Consider the following 22,031-nt stretch of genomic DNA (forward strand, 5'->3'; position numbering starts at 1 on the left):
AGTATGCCTGCTAAGACTGAGAATGGGTGGTCAGAGAATGGAAAGAAGAAAAGGAAAGAGGAAGGAGAAAAATCACCAGGTATTCATGCTTCCCACGTGCCATCTTATCTATCCTCACAGGAACTCAGTGGGGGAGGCCCTATGATCATCCCCATTCTAGTGAGGCTGAATGGCTTGTCCCAACTCACATGGCTATTAAGAGAGTGGGTCATGAAAACCAAAAGGAAAGAGTTTCAAGAAAAAGCCATCAGCAGTCAGAGACCATAGATCACTCTTAAAAATGAGTACAAGTGAGGGCACCTAGCTGGCTCAGTCAGTGGAGCTTGCAACTCTTGATCACAGGGTCATGAGTTCAAGCCCCAAGTTGGTGTAGATCCTATGTAATAAAAAAATAAAATAACTAAAGTAGGGAAATTATTTTTTAAAAATAAATATATATGGTACACCAACAAACTATATAACTCAGGTGGCATGAAAAAAATTCCTAGAGAGATACAAACTACAAAACCAACTCTAGAAGTAGAAAATCTAAATACACCTATAACAAGTAAAGAGATTGAGTTAGCATCAAAAAACTATCCTCCAAGAAAAGTCCAAGTCCAGTTGGCTCCATTGGTGAATTTCACCAAACATTTAAAGAATTAAAGCCAAAACATAGGAGAGGGGGAAACACTTACAAATTCTTTCTGGCCTGTATTACCTTGATACCAAAACCATACAAAAACATCACAAGAAAACAACAGACCAATGTCTCCTATAAATACAAACACAAAAACCCTTGACAAAATACTAACAAACCAAATCCAGCAACACATAAAAAGGGTTTTGCACCATGATCACGTGTATCTCATATGAATCTCACAGCCCAGGAATGCAAAGTTGTTTTAACATCTGAAAATCAATTAATGTAATGCACCTTATCAGTAGAATGGAGGGTAAAAACCATATGATCACTTACAGAGATGCAGAACGAGTCATTGACAAAATTCAATATCTCCTCATAACAAAAACATCCAACACACAAAGAATAAAAGGAGGTTCTCTCCACTTAACAAAGGCTATCGATGAAAACCCCACAGCTAACACCAATGTCAGTTGAAAAAGAATAGTTGCTTCCCCCTCTAAGATCAGGAACAAGATGATGATGTCTGCTCTTACCACTCCTATTGAATGTTGCACTGGAGTTCTAGCTTGGGTGATTAGGCAAGAAAACAAAATAAAAGACACCTATACTAAAAAGAGAAAGAAAGAAAGAGAGGAAGAAAGGGAGGGAGGGAGAGAGAGAGAGAGAAAAGAAGAAAGAAAGGAAGGAAGGAATTTAAGGATGACATGATCTTATATATGAAGAAACTTATGAAATCCACTAATAAAAACTATAAGGGGAGCACCTGCATGGCTCAATCAGTTAAGCATCTGCCTTTGGCTCAGGTCATGATCTCAGGATCAAGTCCCACATCAGGCTCCCTACTCAGTGAGGTGTCTGCTTCTCCCTTTCCTCTACCCCCCACTCATGCTTGTTTTCTCTCCCTAGTGTTCACAAACTCTCTCTCTCCCTCCCAAATAAATAAAATCTTTTCTAAAAAGGACTATTAGAATTAATAAATGAGTTCAGCAAGGTTGTAGGCTACAGGGTCATATGTAAAAATGCATAGTATTTCTGTATATTTGCAATGAATAATTTTAAAAAAAGGAATTTAAGAACAATTCCATTTACAATAGCATCAAACAAAATAAAATACTTCATCGTAAATTTAACAATGGCAGTACAAAACTTATCCTTGGAAAACTACAAAATGTTGTTGAAAGAAATCAAAGAAGACCTAAAATGAAAAGACATCCATCTAAAACTTAACGTTGTTAAGACAGCTGTACTCCCGAAACTGATCTATAGATTCAATACATTCTCTATCAAAATCCCAGCAGGCATATTTGCAAAAATTGATAAGATTACTCTAAAATTCCTATGGAAAATCAAAAGACCCAGAATAGCCAAAATAATCTTTAAAGAGAAGAAAGAAGCTGGAGGACTTGACTTCCCAATTTCAACACTTACTACAAAGCAGCATTAATCAAGACAGCATGGTGCTGGCATAAGGTTAGACAGACAGATCTATAGAATAGAATTGACAATCCAGAAATAAATTCCCACACTTGTGGTCAATTGATTTTCAAGGAGTGTGCCAATATCATTTGATGGGGGGGAAATAGCCTTTTCAACAAAGGGTGCTGGGCCAACTGGATATCCACATGCAAAAGAATTAAGTTGGGCCCCTACCTCACACCATATACAAAAGTTTACTCAAAATGAATCAAAGACCTAAACATAAGAGCTAGTTATTAAACTCTTAGAAGAAAACACAGGCATAAATGACCTTGGATTCATTCATGACCTTGGATTAGGCAATGATTTCATAGATACAACTCAAAAGTACAAGAAATAAAAGAAAAAAATGGATTCATTAGACATCATTACATTAAAAACTTCTGTGCTTCAAAGGACTCCATCAAGCAAGTAAAAAGATGGGATGCCTGGGTGGCTCAGTCATTTAAGCAGCTGCCTTTGGCTCAGATCATGATCCCAGTGTCCTGAGATCAAGCCCCACATGGGGCTCCCTGCTTGGCGGGAATTCTGCTTCTCCCTGTCTGCCTGCTGCTCTGCCTACTCCTGCTCTCTCTCTCTCTCTCTCTCACTCTCTCTCTCTGTCAAATAAATAAATAAAATCTTTTTTTAAAAAAGCAAGTAAAAACACAACCCACTTACTGGGAGAAAATGTTTGTAGATCATCTATCTCAAAAAGGGTTGGTATCCAAAATCTATAGACTCCTATGTGTTCTTTTTTTAATATTTTGTTCATTTATTTGACAGAGATAGAGTGCATAAGCAGGGGGAGCAACAGGCAGAGGCAGAGGGAGAAGCAGGCTCCCCACTGAACAGGGAGCCCAATGCAGGGTTCGATTCCAGGACCCTGGGATCATGACCTGAGCCAAAGGCAGATGCTTAATGACTGAGCCACCCAGGGTCCCAGAATCTATAAACTCTTGTTTTTTTGTTTGTTTGTTTGTTTGTTTGTTAAAGATTTTATTTATTATTTATTTGACAGAGAGAGATCACAAGTAGGCAGAGAGGCAGGCAGAGAGAGAGAGGAGGAAGCAGGCTCCCTGCTGAGCAGAGAGCCCGATGCGGGACTCGATCCCAGGACCCTGAGATCATGACCTGAGCCCAAGGCAGCGGCTTAACCCACTGAGCCACCCAGGCGCCCAAACTCTTAAACTTAATCATAAAAAGACAAATAACCCAATTGAAAAATGGGCAAAGGGTCTCAACATACATTTCTCCAAAGAAGAAATACAAATGGCCAACAAATGTATAAAAAGATACTCAACACCTTTGGCCATTATGTAAAATCTACAGCTACTTCAAGAAAGAGTCTGGCAGTTCCTCAAAAGGTTAAACATAGAGTTACCATAAAAGCCAGCAATTTCACTACTAGATATAAACAGAAATGGAAACATATATCTACACTAATTGGCTTCTCTTCCAGCCGGCGGGGTACCCAGATTCTGAGATACCACCTCACGCTACCCAAACCCCTCAAAGGCAGAGATCCAGCAGGACTGATTTAAGGCTGCAACTGGGGAGTGATTGCCAATTCCAAGAACACAGCAGGTCCTTTCTCCTTGGTTTCCAGAGGAGAACATCAGTTCATGGAGGTACAGCTCCTCCCTTCCGGAGCCAGTCACCTTGCGGGCCCTCCCCGAGACGGACCATGTTTCCTCTGTCAGTGCTCAGCCTCGACAGCTCCCGGGGCAGTGTTTCCCAAGTGCAGTGTCTGCACTTGGCACTTGGTATCTGTTTCCTGTGCTGTGCTCCTGCAGGAACCCTGGGAGATCAATGCTTTTGTAGACCCACCGGTCTTTCTCCAAAAGCCCTGAGGCCAGATGTGCTGCAGAAATCAGACTTCTTCAAACCGTAGAAAGGTAATGTGATGCATTCAACGGTATTACATAACACCCCCAATAGGCCTGGGGCAGCACCCTTTAATCAAACATATTAATATTTCCACAGTGAGGTATATGAATATTCACCCTGAGTGAAATAAACCTAAACTATAAATAGCTTCTCATCAGCTCAGGGCACGTTTTACAGAGTTGAGCTCTAACTAGCTCCGTCTGCCTTTGACGCCTCCTGCCCTCACCCTTCCACTACCACACTCTCCTTCTTTCTGTACAAAAGCCTATTCTCACCACATTCTGTGGCCCCCAGCTTCTGTGTCCACCCCCAGTTTGGTGCTTGTCATCCATCCTAACCTTCTGGCAAATGCTCAGAGTTCTTTGTGTATATAAACACTTTTTAGGCTGAACTGTGGACACAAGGGCACCAATGGGTTATATTGAAAAAGGAAATACGCTCTTGCCCCCAACCGCACGGAAAAGGCTCAGATCCCGTGACCCGCACAGGGTTTCACCTCCTCTGGGAAAATAAAAAGCAAGATCTGGCAGAGCAGGCTGTGTTTTGAGTCTGAGACCTGCCCTCACATCCCTGCTCTAGAGCCCGCTATGCTTTCTGGTAGCCTGTTACTTTCAATGACCCTTTTCCTTGGACTGGCCTTAAGAGCTCTGGCTTCTGGCCCTAGTATGAACCTCATCTACCGAGATGCTAGGTGCCTCTGCAGAGGCCACTTCATTCATTCACTCAACCATTTTTGCCAGGGGCCATTCCAGATGCTAGGGTTTTAACAGTGAATAAAACAGACAAGTTCCCTTTCCACTTGAGCTTGTGCTCTAATGGGGTGACTGCTGATAAACAAATGACATGTAATATAACATCAGGCAGCAAAAAGGCACTGTGAAGAAAAAGAAAGCAGGATAAGGTTATAAAGAAAGAATGAGGGGCACCTGGGTGGCTCAGTGGGTTAAGCCTCTGCCTTCAGCTCAGGTCATCATCTCAGGGTCCTCGGATCGAGCCCCACATCGGGCTCTCTGCTTGGTGGGGAGCCTGCTTCCTCCTCTCTCTCTGCCTGCCTCTCTGTCTACTTGTGGTCTCTGTCTGTCAAATAAATAAATAAAATCTTTTAAAAAAGAAAGAAAGAGGGACGCCTGGGTGGCTCAGTTGGTTAAGCAGCTGCCTTCAGCTCAGGTCATGATCCCAGCGTCCTGGGATCGAGTCCCACATCGGGCTCCTTGCTCGGCGGAGAGCCTGCTTCTCCCTCTGCCTCTGCCTGCCACGCTGTCTGCCTGTGCTTGCTCTCTCCACCTCTCTCTCTCTCTGATAAATAAATAAAAATAAAATCTTTAAAAAAAAAAAAAAAAGAAAGAAAGAAAGAATGAGGATGCTATTTTTTTTTAAGTTTTTTAAAATTCATTTGAGAGAGAGAGCACAAGCAGGGGAAGAGGCAGAGGGAGAAGGAGAAGCAGACTCCCCACTGAGCTGGGAGCCCCATGTGAGGCTCAATCCCAGGGCCTGGAGATGATGACCTGAGCTGAAGGCAGACCCTTAACTGACTGAGCCACGCAGGCATCCCGGGGACGCTATTTTAGATAGAGTAGCACGCACAACCTCTCTAAAGAGGCAGCATTTCAGTGGTAATCTGAATTAAGCAAGAGAACGAGCCATGAGGCTATCTGGAAGAAGTACAGTATAGACTGAAGAGACAAATTCAAATGCTCTGTGTAGGAAATGGGTTGGCACTGAGGAAGGTGGGAAAATTGGGGGCACAAAGGAGTCATGACCCATAGCAACTCTGATATTCAGTCGGGAGCTTCAGCAGCTTGTTGGAGCCTGATGGCCTTGGAGGACTTAAAGGTCAGTACTTAAAGGACTTAAAGAAAAAGTAGAAAGATGTGATTGGAAACTGGATGAAAGGAGATTCTTGTTACATGATGTCCAAAAGTTTAGCAGCATTGTCACCTGTGGGAATTTGGAAAGTAGAAAATGTACTTAATGTGCTAGGTGATCGGGACCACGAGATTTCCAAGCAGAGTTTTGGAGTTTCCACCTAGTTTCTTCTTGCCTGTTCTAGTAAGATGAGACAGAAGAGAAATGAGCCAGAAGGAGTAGCTGTGAAATGTAAAGGAATGAGAACTTTCTGGTTTTGAAAATCCCTGGCTTCTCTCTAGATGGCAAATGATGGTAAAATTAAGAGACCGTTTCTGGGAAAAGAGCCAATCCAGAGAAATAGCCAGAAAATGTGGGCTAAAGATGAAGCTGAGGAAGGGACTGTAAAATCTGTCATTGAGTATCAGAAAATGTAAGGGGTCAGTCGCTTTGGAGGACCGTTCACTTAATAAGGCTTCTAAGCAAGCTTAGAGGGGTCACTCCTCCGTAGTCTTAGCAGCATCCCAAAGTGGAAAAGGGTTTATCTCGAAGAGATTTGTCTGATGGAGCCAATCCCAATAAGATTCACAGGACATCCATAAAGGCTTTAGGAGAACTGTATTGGTAAAACCACTGCTCCCTTGAGCTGATAGAGACAAAGACAGTTCAAAATTAAAGAATGTCTTTGGGCTTCCAAACCTCTACAGGCAGGAAGAAGGCTGAGAAAATCGATCAACTGTAACATAAGCTGCCTTTCATGGAAAAGGAAATATGGCTCTGAAGGAAAAACCAAGATTCCATAGGGCAGAGCCAAGAGCCATGGAGAATTATTCCTAGCCATTAAGTTCCAAGAAAAGAACTCCCAACATTGAAGATTCTGATATATTTCACTATTGCTATTGGCCAGGGACTTCCCAATGTCTCCTTTTTTTGAATGGGGAGTGTCTCTGGTGGTTAAGCCTCTCACAATATTGTACGCTGTGTGGGCGGGTGGGTGAGAAGAACAGATAACTGTCTTTTCAGTTCATGCATCTTCAGACCACGGGGAACTGTACCCAGAGAGAAATACTTGGGGAATCTCACCCAGGAAATGTCATAGGTTCCTGATTTAGATAATGATATTCTAAATTATGAGCTGTGATATGAGACTTTAGGGGACCCTGGAGGAGGTAAGAATATTTCCATGTAGGAGGGACATGACTGACTAGGGACCAGAGGGCAGGTTATGGTAAACGGCCCCATGGGATCCCCTCTCTTGGTGTTCACATTTCCTCCCATGGTGCACAGGAAGTCCTGTGTAACCAATAGGCTATTGTAGAAACGATGGTATATCACTTCTACTACTAAGTCATTAGAGGCTTTGTGGCTTCTGCCTTGCTCCCTCTTGCATCGCTCACTCTGGAGGAATCTAGCCACCATGTAAGGACATGCAAGCAGCCCTCTGGGTGAGTTTACATGGTGGGGAACTGAGGCCACCTACCAAAGTCAGCCCTAGTTCCCCAGCGACTGTTAATGACCCATCCTGGGAGCAGAGCCTCTAGCCAGTCAAGCCTACAGAGGACCTCAGCCCTCGCCAACAGCTTGGCTACAACATAATGAGAAACTTCATTTCTAAACCATTCAGGGAAGTCACTCCTGAATTCTTGAGCCACAGAAACTACGTGAGATAATAAATATTTATTGTTGCATGGAGCCCCTAACTTTGCGAACAATTTGTAATGCAGCAGTAGATAACAAATACGAATGGGCATCCATGCTTTGCTTAAATCCTTCCGGGATCAGAGAATCATTTATTCATTCATTCAGTGGTTATTGAGCATCTCCTCTGTGTCGCCAGCCCTCCGTGTGGGAGCGCCCCATCTCCCCACCCCCACAAGTGACGGACGTGGTCATGTGACTTGCTTTGACCAATGATGGTTGAGCAGAAGTGATTACACGTCACTCTAAGTAGAGGTTTCAGAGCCTTTACATGGTTCTACCACCACACTACCCCCCCAACCCCTGCCCCCCACCCAATACAGCACTTTCCTAGCTGATGCTCCAGCCTAACCCTGGAGTAAAGAGGAAGTGGAGCACAGAACCGCAGCAACTTGTACCATTATCACGAATATACCTTTGTTATTACAACCACTAAGTTTTGGTGACTGTTATGCAGCAGAACCCAGCAACAGCTGACTGATACAGTCCTCCTATGCCAGTGCCTCATGGGATGCTGTATTCTGGGATCTCTTCATCTTGGCTGTCCTCCTCAGAATGCTTCCTGGCTCATCACTACTCCTCCCAGGGCTCAGCATGGTGGAGTCTGAGCAGTCCAGAGAATAGTGAGCCTTGTCCCTCTCAGAATCGGTGTCACACAATCACTCCACAGCTGCCCAAAACATGGGAGATCTTGCTGTCTGGCAACCTCACAGTCTGGAGCACAGAAACCTCCCACATAGCTACAGAAGAATGTCTCTGGGGACCAAAAAGATGTCATGAGTCCACATTCTGAGGCTTGAGGACCTGACCTCTAGGACAGGCTTCTAACTTCCTCTGAGCCTAATTAAACTTCTTAACCTAAGCCTAACAAGTTTGGTGATATGGTGACCAAGCCCACAGCAGATTCAAAGGTGCAAACTTGAGGTAAACTGACATGTTAGATGCAATGGGGTGGGATCCAGGAAAGAAACGGGAGGATGGGTGCCCCTGACCCAACTCACAACTACTCTGCAGGATCGGTATTAAGATGCCCATTTTACAGGAGAGCAAACTGAGGCTCAGATAGGTTAATAAATTGCCAAGTCACAAGCTTGTTGTCAGAATTCAAGCAGGCATAAGTGGGTACTCCATAACAGCTCCTGGTGCTGATTTTGACCTGAGGAGGGGCAGAAAATACCAAGTGTTCCCTCATCCCATTCCCTTCAGGGAGGTACAGTGGATTCACAGGCGCCCTCAGAAGAGGTGATGCAAGGCTGAGCACTGCCAGTGGGCACAAACAGAGCCCAGAGGAGGAGCCTGGGGTCAGGCAGCATGCTCTCTTAGGAAACTCTGGCTAAGACCAGAACCACCCCAGAGTTTTGGAAGACCTGATGAACTCCTTCCTAGGATTTTTAAATTTGTTTTTTATTTTATTGTGGTAAAATATACCTAACATAAAATTCACCATTTTAGCTACTTTGAAGTGTACATTTCCACGGCATGAAGTATGTTCCCATCCCCACCACCCATCTCCAGAACTTTTTCATCTTCCCAAATGGAAACTTTGTACCCATGAAAGGGTATCCCCCACTCTCCCTCCCCTAGCCCCTGGTGACCACCATTCCACATTCTGTCTTCCTTGACTTCTCTGGGGACTCCCTGTATGTGGAATTATATAGATTTGTCTTATCGTGATGGGCTATTTCACTTAGTAAAATACCTTCAAGCTTCATCCGCATTATAGCAGGTATCAGAATCTCCTTCTTTTGAAAACTGAAATTAATATTCCTTTGGATGTATATGCCACATTTTGTTTATCTGCTGATGGACACTTGGGCTGTTCTTACGTTTCGGCTGTTGTGAATAGCCAAACATGGGTGTACACATATCTCTTCGAGACACCTGCTTTCAGTTCTTTTGGGTCTATAAACAGAAGTGGAATTCCAAGCCTATATGGTAATTCTATGTTTAGTTTTTTGAGGAGCTATAAAACCATTTTCCACAGCTGGGGCACCATTTCACATCCCCACCAGCAGTGCACAAGGGGTCCAGTTTCTCCATGTCCTCACCAACAGGTATTATTATTTTTTTAATAATAGACATCCTAATGAGTATGAACTCATATCTAATTGTGGTTTTGCTTTACATTTTCCTAATGATCAGTGACATTGGGCATCTTCTCATGCACCTAATAGCTATTTGTAAATCTTCTTCAGAGAAATGTCTGGTCAAGTGTGAGCATGAAACTACCCAGCAATGTGCACGCGTGGTCATCTCAGTGGCGCAGAATGGAGTGATTCAGTTGTTATTGACATGTTATTGACATGAAACCCCTAAATTTAAGAATTCTTCTTTTTAATTGGGTTGTTTGGGGTTTTTGTTGTTGCTGCTGCATTTTAGGAATTCTTGATATATTATGGATATTAACCCCTTATTAGATCTGTGGTTGACAAACATTATCTCCCATCCAATGAGTTCCCTTTTTGCTCTATGGATAATATCCTTTGACAGCAAAAGTGTTTTTATTTCAAAGAAGACCCAATTTATCTATTTTTCCTTTTGTTGTCTATGCTTTTGGGGTCATATCCAAGAAATCTTTGCCAAGCCCAACAATGTGAAACTTTTCCCCCATGTTTCATCCTAAGGATTTCATAGTTCCAGCTCCTACATTTAGGTCTTGGATCCATTTTGAGTTAACATCGTGTGCGTTTCATGGTAAGGGTCAAACCTCGCCCTTTTGCATGGGGAGATCCCGTTTTCCCAGCACCACTTGTCAGACAAATTATTTTTTGCATGGACAAACACCAAAGCTATGTTCCTAGTTCTTACAGAACTAGAAGCCAAAATGAATACACAGATTAAACACAAACAAAACAAATGAGCAGTGAAAGTCAAGCAGCACTAAATGAACATAAAAATGATGTTATTTTGTTAAAATTAAATCACCCGCTGCTCAGTGGTAGCAAAGCGGGTTCTGCGGGTTGTCTCGCCACAGTTTTCCCCTGGAACCGCTGCCTGGATGCACCAGCCCCTTATTAATCTGCCTCTGTTCTGTTCCCATCAGCCAAGACATTGAATACTCCATCACGCTGTCTCTCTCTCTCTCACGCATACACACGCGCACACACCACACACGCATGCACGCGCGCGTGCACGCACACACACGGTGAGCATGAAACTACCCGGCAATGTGCACGCGTGGTCATCTCAGTGCCGCAGAATGGAGTGATTCAGTTGTTATTGACATGTTATTGACATGAAACCCCTAAATTTAAGAATTCTTGTAAAGCACTCATGAATCTTGACAATATGTCTGAGGACTCCAGGGAGTCATGGACACCAAGTCAGAAACCCTGAGCTTTGCAATGCCATGGATGGAGCTAGAGAGCCGTATGCCGAGTGAAGTAAGTCGGTCAGAGAATAACAAATACGGTATGACCTCATTCATGTGCGGAATTTAAGAAACGAAACAAACAAGCCAAGGGAGTGGGAAGAGAGAGGGAGAAAGACAAGACAAGAAACAGACTCTTAGGGGCGCCTGAGTGGCTCAGTGCATTAAAGCCTCTGCCTTCGGCTCAGGTCATGGTCTCAGAGTCCTGGGATCAAGCCCCCGCATCCAGCTCTCTGCTCAGCAGGGAGCCTGCTTCTTCCTCTACCTGCCCTCCACCTGCTTTTGTTTGTGCGCTCTCTCTCTGTCTCTCTGTCTCTCTCTCTCTCTGTCAAATAAATAAAATAAAAAGAAAGAAATAGACTTAACTCCAGAGAACAAACTGACAGTTACAGTGAGGGGGGGTGGGGCAGGTACAACAGGAGATGAGGCCTGAGGAGGACCCTTGCGGTGATGAGCCCCTGGTGACGTATAGACCAGGTGAATTACTATACGGCACACCCAAAACTAATACAACACTGTGTGTTAGCGCTACTGGAAGTAAAATAAAAACTTAAAAAAAGAAAGAAAGGAAGTCTGAGTTTGGTAGCCATTGCACAAAAGCCGAGACTAGACTATATGGGTTAACAGGGCTTTAACAAGGAGTTAAAATGCTCGGTTTGTAAATGTGAACAATGGGCTTCGCGGGGGCAAGGCCACATGCGTGCAGACGATGCTTGCTTACGGCACATTTGCCTTTTACAGCTCTGGATCCCTCGGCCAACCTCAAGCAGGCCTCACACACCCCCACCCCACCCCACCCTCACCACCCCCAGGGAATACCCTCCCCTCCGCCCAACCCCTCTCCCCAGCGGCTACAGCATCACACACACCCCTTCCTCCTCCCTCTCGGCTGTTGTCCTCCCAGCGTTTTGCTCTGAGAACTTCCTCACCACCACCCCCAGCACACCTGCCCTGCTCCTTCTTTCCTGATCCCAGAGGCTCTGTCCTGGTTGCTTCCAGAGCCACCCCTCCAGGCCACACAGAGCAGAGCCTCTCAGGGTCAAGGACACATGTCCTTCCAGTAAATCTCCCCTCCTCCCGCATCTGAGCTCAGACATTCCCATCAGCTCTACATTCTCCTATCTGGGACTTCAGAAACTCACTCTTGGATCTCTCTCCCCCTTCAAATGCGGTCTTATTTCTCTCTTTCCCTTTGGAGCAAAACCCATAGCAGCCCCCTAGGTAGGGTGGCCTCCACCCTCTCCGCTTTCACTCCCTTTGGCTCAGAAACCCTCACCAGGCAGGCTTGCAAGCGAAACTGCTCTCATCCAAGGTCGCCTGGATCCCAGAGGCGCGTTAGCAAGTCCACTGTCAATGCCTCACAGCCAAATGCCAGGTCCATGGCTGTACCTGGCGGAGGGGACCAAAACTGTGTCAGACTGAGTGCCTTTCCCACCACCTTCCCCCTCGCATCCATAGACAGCTCCAGCCTCTTGTTGCCCTGGGTGAGCCCAGGGCAACCCAGCACGTGAAAAGATGCTCAAACACCATTACTCATCAGGGAAATGCAGATCAAGACCACGATGAGATACCACTCTACACCCAGGCGGGTGGCTGTCATTTAAAAAACAAAAAACAGACAATAACCAGGGTGGGAAATGTTGTGGAGAAGTTGGATCCTTCTTCCCACATTGCTGCTGGGAACTCAGGATACAGCCACCGTGAAAAACCATGTTGGCAATTCCTCAAAAAGGTGAACGTAGAGCTAGCCTAGGACCCAGCAATCCCACTCCTGGGCATACACCCCAAAGAACAGAAGATATCAAAAAAAAAAAAAAAAAAAAGAACCGAAGACATGTACATGTATGTCCAAAGACCTGTACATGTATGTTCACAGCAACCCTATTTACAAGAGTCGAAACAGCCCCCGTGCATCAGCAGATGAACGGATACACAACACGTGGTCTGTCCAGCAGAACCCCAAAAAACCAATATTTGGTTCCATTTACATAAAACATCCAGAACAGGTCAATGCACAGACGCAGAAAGTAGGTCAGCCATTGCTGGGGTCTGAGGGAGGGGGGCTTGGTCAGTGAAAGCTTACTGCATACGGGGCTCTCCTTTGGGGTGATGGAAATGTCTCAGACCTAGAGAGATCTGGGTGACAGTTGCCCATCAATGTGAATGTACTAAAGTCCACTGGTTTGTACGCTTTAAAGTGGTTAATTTCACAGTATATGAATTCTACTCTAATAAATAAACCCACCAACCTCCACCAGCTCTACCATCAAAATCTGTCACTGACTACCCCTCGCTGCCGCTGCCCTGGTCCTAGCCACAGTCACCTCTATCCAGAGCCTCCTGAAGGGTCTCCAGGCTTCTATCCTTGCCTAGCTAAGCCAAGGCAGATCACATCTGCCTCTGCTCTAAAGCCTCCCATGACCTGCATGGTGTTCAGAGTCAAAGTCAAAGTCCTTGCCAGGACCCACCTGGCCAGGGTAGCATCCTGCTCCTTTCCTGCCTCAACCCTGCTACTCCTCAGCCACAGCTTGCCTCCGCCCCCACCCCAGGCCCCAGCCGGCCCGTTGCCTCCCTACCCAGCTCTCCGCTCTCCTGGCCTGGAAAGTTCCTCCTGCTATCTGCCCCACTCACACCTCCCTTCCCTCGGGTCTTCAGGCTCTCCTTGGTAGTCCCTTCCTAAAAATCTCAGCCCTCGCCCACCTTCCCCAATGTCGTTTTACCTCTGTCGCTCACTGGGGTTCACCTACTAGACAGTCCATCTCTTCACTTTCCTCCAGTGAAATTAAAGCTCCACGAGGGCAGGATTTTCCCCTTTTCCATTCCCCGCTAGACTCTCAACACGAGGGACCATGCTCGGCACAGAGGACACAATAAATATTTATCAAATGAATGGCTGGATTGGCTTGGAGTGGCACGTATGAGGTGGTGCTCAGAAGCAAAGAACTCAGACGCACGGAACATTCCACGCCAGAAGGAAGGAGACATTCTCACAGCCGTCAGAGGCAGAGCTTGAGCAAGGAGGTGAGGGCCTCCATGAAGGGGGAAGCCCCTTGGAGGGGAGGGACAACTCGCTTGCCTCACCCCAGCCCCACCCCTATGGGATCAAAGCTCCCTTTTGACCAGTCCCCAGCGTGCCAGGCCTGTGAACCAAGCTCAGATGACAATCTTGCCTCAGAACCACAGCATGAGTCCCTGTAAAAGACGTCTTTGGGGAGACATACACCAAGGCAGGAGCTGGAGAAGGCTCAGCTGGTCCCCTTCTCTCGCGGGAGCCTGCAGAGGTCAGGGCGTGAGTGGAGCCCAGACAGCTAACCGTGACCCGCACCAGTCCGAGGACAGGCACAACGGATTTCTTCCATCAAACCCCATGGTCAGAGAACGGCGTGTCTGGTGCCAGCCCACCTCACTCTGGATGGGATTTGAGTGGCTTAATAAGGATAGTAAAAACACAAGGGGCGCCTGGGTGGCTCAGTGGGTTAAAGCCTCAGCCTTTGGCTCAGGTCATGATCTCAGGGTCCGGGGATCGATCCCCGCATCGGGTTCTCTGCTTATCGGGGAGCCTGCTTCCTCCTCTCTCTCTCTCTGCCTGCCTCTCTGCCTCCTTATGATCTCTGTCTGTCAAGTAAATAAATAAGAGCTTTAAAAAACACACACACAACAAGAGGACATTAGTTGCACAAGGATGGGAAAAAAAAGATAAATGGGAACTGCACGGAATGATTGAGAGAAGAGGGGAGGCTGTGAGGGCAGAGAGAGGGATTTCAAACCAGCCCAGAAGGGGGGAAGGCTTCCCAGAGGATGTGACCAATGACCTATTGGGTCTTACCAATGAGCAGATGAAAAGGAACGGAAGGCTGTGTCAGGGGTCTGCAGAGCTCCCCTTGGGTTCGATGATTTGACGAAAGGACTCAGAGGATTCAGAAAAGCTGCCGTACTCACAATCATGGCAGATCTCAGGAAAAAAAAAAAAAAAAAGATACAGATTAAAATCAGCAAAGGGAAAGGTGCAGCAGATGGGGTTCAAGGTGAGACCCGCCGAGTCTCCAGCTGTCCTCTCACCCTGGAGTCCTGTGGACGATGTTCGCTCTCTCGGGGATAACGCGCATGGCCCCCAAGCCTGGGGGTCCAGGGTTGTACTGGGAGTCAGGCTTGAAGGCCAGGGGCGCTCGCATGACTGATCTTAACTGCTCTGTCTCTAACCTCCCCAGAGGCTCAGACAGGCTGAAGCAGAGGCCAGAGGCCCAGGTGAACAGAAACAGGCATTCGCCGTAAGTCCCACTTCGAGAGCACACCAGACTCCGGGGTCACCAAGACTCCCTATCGGGCAGGATATTTCGAGGGCCTAGAGGTTAGCTCCCAGGAGCCGGCCAAGGCCTCTGCAGGACTGGAGCAGCCTGGCTAACCCTCTCCTACTGAGTCCACCCCAGACCGCACAGGTCCCCCCAATGTGAGGCTAAATCATGTGTCATTGGTTACCCTTGGAAATCCTTCTGGAAGATGCTATTTTGGAGCTCTCTTCCCAGGGAGTCCAGAACAGCCAGCTTCTGTCCAGGGTTGTAGTGGGTTTACACTGAAGCCACACTGTGCGGAAATGCGGGTCTGAAGCCCTAGACTGGCTCTCAGCAGCTGCATCCCCAGAGAGTGTGGAGGGTGCGGCAGGGGGACCACTCTCTCCCACCCAGGGCTCTTAACTCCATGCCAGGCACACTTTGCCTTACACCTATTAGCCTGTTGGCTTCTCACACTATGCCTCAGAGCATTGGATAAGGTACTACCTGCATTTACAGAAGGGGAAACTGAGTCACAGAGCACGTCCATCGTACCCCAGATCACGCGGCTGGCTGTGAAAGGGGCAGTGGCTTCAACCTGGGCTGTCCAGCTTCGAGGTCTGCCTCCTACCACTGCCCTCCACCGCCTCTCACAAGGCAGACTGATGGAACCCTTCTAAGCCCCAAAGCCAAGCAGGCCGCGTCAGAGCCGCTCCCGCAGGATTCAGTTGCCAGCTACCCGCGGTGCATACTCACTAAAGGGGAAAGGGAACGGGCTCAGAAACCGATCTTACAGCCAGACCAGGATGGTGACAGAGAGACAGGAAGATAAAGAAATGCTACCCCAGCTGATTGGAGAAAGGGGTGTCCTCAGGAGAAAAGTAAAGACCCCTACAAATGGCGTCAGTACTTTTCAGCCTCTGGAGGGCTCTGATAGGTGGGACAAGAAGAGGCGAGGCTCGTAGTGTCCCCGGATATGGGAGGGGACTTAGAGATTAGAAACAGACCAGGGCAAACTCCAAAGACAATGGGAGTGGCCTGCCTGCAGCCTGGGAGGGGGGTGGGGCAGATTTTCTCTCTTCCGGAAGCCGCTGTGAGGGATCCTCCCCCACGAGGAGCTGGAGGACCCACGGAGGGCTGACGGGTCTCAGAGGAAGCCAGGAAAATGGACACAGAAGGACGGGGCTGGGCTCTTGAGGGTTGTTTGTGGGTTTCATGGTGACCCTGTCACTGCAGGCGAGGAGATGGGTATGGCCTGAGCCCCAGGGCAATGCCCTTGGAGGTGGGGTCCGGAGGCTGGCAGGACCTCAGTGGGTGGATTCACCCCTGGCTCCCACGTTGGGCCGAGTCTGGTGAGGGCTTGTTGGGACAGCAGACCCTGGTGAATGCAGATGGCTCTCCATGGGGACCCCACGAGGCACAGTCTACAGGATCCTGGGTCTGTAACCAGCAGGGTTGCAGCAGGAGACAGAAACCACATGTTACTTTAGCAGGGGACATGTCATATACAGAAGTATGAGCTAAGCATTGAAGAACTGGAAAGGCAGAAAGGAGAACTCTAAGGTGTCAGGGAGTCCGCGGTTTGGGGAACACACCCAGCCCTCAGCAAAGGGACAATACGAGACTGGAACAATTCAACCCAGAAGCTGGGCAGAGGGTTCCAGTGGGGCCTGGAAAGCAGACCTCAGAGGAACAGCCACTGCAGCTGGTGCTGGTGACACCCAGGGGGCCCAGGGGCTGCCGCCAGGATAATAGGGTTTTGTGGGCGTGATGCTCCCAGGGGCGGGAAGGGACAAGACCCCTCATGTTCCTCCAGCCTAGAACACCCCCTATTGTCAGACCCCAGCAGGCAGACGGGGAACAAAGCAGAAATATCCCACTTCCAGCATCACAACATAAGAGAATTTGTGAGAACGGGATTGCAAGCTGAAAGACAATGATTGGATAATGGTCCATTCTTCCCCTACTCGGCCACTGTCCACACCCTCTACAAAGGTTTGAATTTCTGCACAACAACAAAAAGAGCTCCGTTAACCTAACAAGGTGAAGGGCTCCTGGGTGGCTCAGTGGGTTAAGCCTCTGCCTTCGGCTCAGATCATGATCTCAGGGTCCTAGGATCGCGCCCTACATCAGGCTCTCTGCTCAGCAGGGAGCCTGCTCCCCCCGCCCGCCTGCCTCTCTGCCTACTTGTGATTTCTGTCAAAAAAATAAAATCTTTAAAAAATAATAATAACAAAGTGAAACCATCCTCCATACACAGACTCTCACCTTCTCCCCAAAAGCAGCAGAAGCAAAGTCCCAAAGGTCATGGATGGCATCCATCCTGGGAGGCAAGCAGCCCACCCACCTCCGGGACATGGGAGCCATCCCCAAATTCAGTCCCATCCGAAACTTGCCGAAACTTGTGCTACCTAGGTAAGTTTCACCTCCAGCTTGCCTCAAATAATAAAAGGAAAAGATCAGGGAAAGAGGAAGAGAGAAGACTGAAGAAAATGTGCATTACAGAGCAGGAAGTCCATTTCTCTTGATAACTAGGACCAGTAACTCCAACAATGAGTAACTTCCTTCTTTGCCTGTGGGCTCTGTGGCTGAACAACGGCGGCAGACTCAATTCAGTAAAAAAAAAAAAAAAAAAAGTGTCCCCTGGAGAAACGGTCCCTCCTTGGGAACCAAAACCTCCAAACCAGCGGCGTCCAAAGCCGCTGGGAAGAGAAGCAGAAAATCTTCGAGTTGGGTATTAGGTGGAAGGAAAGAAGCCAGTCTTGTTCTGCCTCTTGGCTCCGGACCTCCCCCCACCCCGTATGTTCTGGTCACGGAGAAGCACACTATGAACAGGTCATGGGTTCAAAACATACACTGTATCCTACACAGAATGCCGTCCCTTCCAAGTGCTGCCTGCCCACGGGCATCCTAAGTAAGCCTTCAGTACATCATTCCACCATTCCGTTCAGCCAGCTGCTTAGGGCTAATAAGGTATTCATTAAGACCAGAAAATTGCAACAAGCAAAGGCCATCACCAAACTTCTTATGCTGTGAAATGAATTCCTTGATCAGAAGCGACGTGGAGCCGTGCCAGTGAATAAGGTCCCGAGAGCCCTCGGATAATGGTTCCTGGTCCCTCACGGGCCGCTGTCTTATTAGCATTATCCAACCAGCTCAGCCCTGATGGAAGGAAGAACACTCTGATCGCTTCACCCCCAGATGCCCTCCATCTGGGCCCCCACGACCGCTTTAAACTTGAACTCATTGAGCAAGCACTGGGCTGGCTGGGCTGGCTGGGGAAAGCCAACTGACATCCACAGAGAAATTCTTTTCCTTCACGCCCTTGTCACTCTGTTCCCCTGACTCTGAAGAGCCCCCTCCGCCGGGGGGACACCCTTTGGGGAGCATTCCCATCAGAAACGAGCGTCTTGGCGGTGTACGTCCGTTCTGAGAATGCCCACCGATGTCTTCACCCACACCTCTTCACCCCCTCTGCCTCCCACCTCCCAATCCTGCTCTTTCCAAATCTCTGAGCCTTCAGCTAAAACTTGATTTATAAAATCAGGTTGTGGCGGGATCTGACCTGGGGCTCTCCTTTGCCAACCACCCCCCGCCCCAGCAAAACCGTGACCAGCTGCCCGTGAACTGTCGATGCCAGGTCTCTCGGCTGTCCAAACAAAGCAGAAAGCTCAGTGGTGTGTTTGAACCTTTGCCCACCAAAGGGTTTCCCTTCACCAGTGACCTCGCAGGCAGCCCTGGAAAGGGCCACCAGGCTGAAGTCATCACTTTCACTCAATGCCAGGAAACTGTGCCGAAGCACCTGTGACCCAGGCGCACGATGTCTTCTCCCCCATCAGGTGTGCTCAGGGCCGGGTGTCATCAGGGGAGGCTGCCCAGGGGTCAGGGTCAAAGCGACCCGAGCCGCCTGCTCATGTACCATCTCGGCCCAAGCCCATTCCCACGTGATGACAGATGCTACGTCCACTTCCGAGGATCTGGTAACACCCAATTTCTGATGGGATGCTCTCGAGGACCCGGAGGTGTTCAGTGAGGTAGTCACCTGAGGAGCTGATACCCTCCTTCCCAGGTGCTGGGATGGTGCCTGTGATGGCTTATGGTAGTGGAGTGCCCCCCTCCCCCAGGACTGGCCCTCAACAACTGACCCCGGGCCCCGGGGTTTGAACCTCCGCTAGAGGACACCTGCAGCCGAGAGGGAGCTGTCCTGAGCTGCCTTGGCATTGGCAGAGCCCTCTCTGGCTGCATTTCCACATCTCCCTCCATCCAGTCCCATGTCCTTCACTCCTCTGCAGGAGGGATTCCCAGGGGCAGCCGGTCCAAGACACCTCCTGCCCGCAAATCCCCACCCCCGAGTCTGTTTCCGGACCACCTGACCAGAGACCAATGCGGTGCACAGGCTGCAAGGTCATTGGCACCCAGGCTTCGGTGTCTACCAGGCTTGCCACCAGCCAGGGGCTGCTTCTCAGAGATGCTCCGCGTAGCACTGGGTCTGTACATGCCCCGGGGAATCACTGGTTGGCTGAGTCTTAAGGCCCAAAGGCGGAGCACCTCGCTGTGCAGTCTGGGCTGGCTGGACCGGATCTGGCTCCCCTCCCCCACTCAAAAACTGGCACCTTCTGGAGGCGGGGGCGGGGGGGGCGGACCTGTGAGGTGCTTACAGGGAGCAGGTACCCCTATTGCTCTTTGCCCGCAGGTCATCATGAGTTTCTAGAAGATACCACATAAAGAAAGAGATGTAGGATAATCTCGCCACAAGAAGCCTATTTAGCTACCGCCTGGCTGGGGTAAAAACAGACTTTCTAGAGAATATCCACTCCTTTCTCCTCCTTGGGCTTCCCCAGTCAACTTCCAAGCCATTGCTGGCCTCCACATTTAATTCCCCTCTGGGAGGGACCGCCTCTGGCAAATTGCTGCCATCGATCGATTAGGCAGGCAGATATGGCTTTCCTGCAAATTAATGAATTGGTTCTCTAGCCCATAAATCACCTCCTGTAACAAGCCTGGCCTGCCTCCAAGAGAATGTCCAGCCCCAGAGCGGGCAGCATCCAGTGCAGTTTCCCAAACCACATTCAGGGAATCCTGGTACTTCCCAGGTGTTCAAGGGCATGCAGCAGGAAACCCTGAGTCAGATAGGCTTTGTGCTGCAGGACTTCTCAGAGCCTTTAGAATACGGATGGGCTTTATGACCTTCCAAGAGGCAGCAAAGAAGAGAGCCGACCACAAAATCTTTTTACAAAGCACCTATCATACCTTACAAACACCTTGAGCTCCAAGGAACAGAGTTTACAAAATGCTCATTTAAGGCAGTTCCCTCCCACCTCCTGTGGGGAGCTGCAGGGAGCTAACTAGCCTGTTCCCATCAACCTGGGCTCTCAGCAGTGGCCTGGAATTTCTGAGTCCTCGGAGCAAAACTCAGACCTGCGCTGTGCGGTGGCTTAGTCTCTTGCCTCCTCCCCAGCGGCCCCTCTCCTTCATTCCTTTGCTACAAGGCACAGAACCCCAGGATCCATGGCCACCCACCAACATCCTTTCTCCTCCCAAGGAAGTCCACCCTCCTGTCCTTCCCCTGCCCCCTACAGGCCACAGCAAGTCCCTCCGGCAGTGCCCACTGAAGGCGGAAAATGAAGATCCAGTCCCTCCCATGTCCCAGCACCCTCCCACAGACCTGCCCCTCCCACCTAACAACGGCGGGGTGGTGGTGGGGGGGCCCACAATGGAAGCACAGCCTGGCTCAAGCGGCCAGCTGCCTGCCAGAGCTGTGTCCAGGCCTCTAACCAGCTGGTGCCCGAATCTGATCCCGCAGCTGGGCCAGGCTTTCCCGGAAACTCGGCCATCACAGAGCACACTCCCTCTGCCCTCTAGCTCCATACCTGCCCGCACTGGGCTTGCTATTAACTGACGTAACCCCACTCACTCGTTGTAGACAACGGGAGGCTATCGGGAAGCAAGGGAGTGTGCACCCCACACCTTCCAGGGACTTTGGCCAAGGTTAAGCGTCTGCCTCAGGTTCAGGTCATGATTTCCACGTCCTGGGATGGGGCGGGGAATCTGCTTCTCCCTCTGCCCCTCCCCGAGCTCTTGCTCATGTGCTCTCTCTTGCTCTCGCTCAATAAATAAATCTTTTAAAAAAGAGAGAAAGCAAGAAAATCCAGCATTTTAAGAAGGTGTAAGTGGGAGAGAAGGATGCTCTGTTGTGCGTGTTGAGTGTAATTGCATAGGGAAGACACTTGGCTCCGGGCCAGACACAGAGTTGATGGTTGCCAGTCGGCTGGCACTTTTATTCTATTTAAACAAGTATTTTGGCTAATAAATGAGTCCATCTTCCTTCGATTCTAATAGCCTGGAAGGTGGTATGACCACATTCAAAGAATCTGGATCCTCCACCCATTAACCGTCCACATCACCGCAAATAAGACCTTCCTTCTGATTCCCCATCTGCAAAAGGAAGGTTAAAATCTCTCTAAAAAAAAAAAAAATCTCTCTCCACCTAATCCTGAGGACAAGCTACGCTTTATAGGCTGCAGACTCATTGGCCGTTATGCTTCTGATCCTTTCTACGTGTCTCTGATCTTTATTATGGGCACCGATTGGCAAAGGGATATTTCTCTTTTCTTTCTTTCTTTCCTTCTTTCTTTCTTTCTTTCCTTTTTTGGCAAAGGGATGTTTCTGAGGACGATGTCTTGGGCAGATGGTTGCAGACAGAGCTGTTTAGACAGAAGTGGTTTTTGTTTTAAAAAAAAAAAAAATTGTGTATGCCTTTAAATCCATCTGGCTAAATTGCTGATTCAATAAACAAATACCGAACAGACAGAAAATTTGGGGTGAGCTCCAGGACAGCAAAGGGGACGGTGAACTTCAAGATTATTTATGGAGCAGTTGC

General features: G+C 48.5%; 1 long non-coding RNA gene across 4 annotated transcripts in view; it reads right to left on the bottom strand.

Moving 5' to 3' along the window:
* LOC132006010 (uncharacterized) overlaps positions 1 to 16,062 on the bottom strand; it is a 73,464-nt gene extending 57,402 nt beyond the window's left edge. For 2 of the 4 annotated variants that reach the window (XR_009400977.1, XR_009400973.1), the window contains exons 1-3: positions 15,908 to 16,062; positions 14,710 to 14,835; positions 12,160 to 12,272 (exon numbers count right to left, since the gene is read on the bottom strand). This is a non-coding gene — a long non-coding RNA (uncharacterized LOC132006010). The remainder of the gene's footprint in view (positions 1 to 12,159; positions 12,273 to 14,709; positions 14,836 to 15,907) is intronic. The other 2 variants (XR_009400980.1, XR_009400956.1) reach the window with 1 other exon arrangement.
* Between the last annotated feature and the right edge of the window lie 5,969 nt (positions 16,063 to 22,031).

Source organism: Mustela nigripes, chromosome 1 (assembly GCF_022355385.1).
Source record: "Mustela nigripes isolate SB6536 chromosome 1, MUSNIG.SB6536, whole genome shotgun sequence".
Lineage (NCBI taxonomy): Eukaryota > Metazoa > Chordata > Mammalia > Carnivora > Mustelidae > Mustela > Mustela nigripes.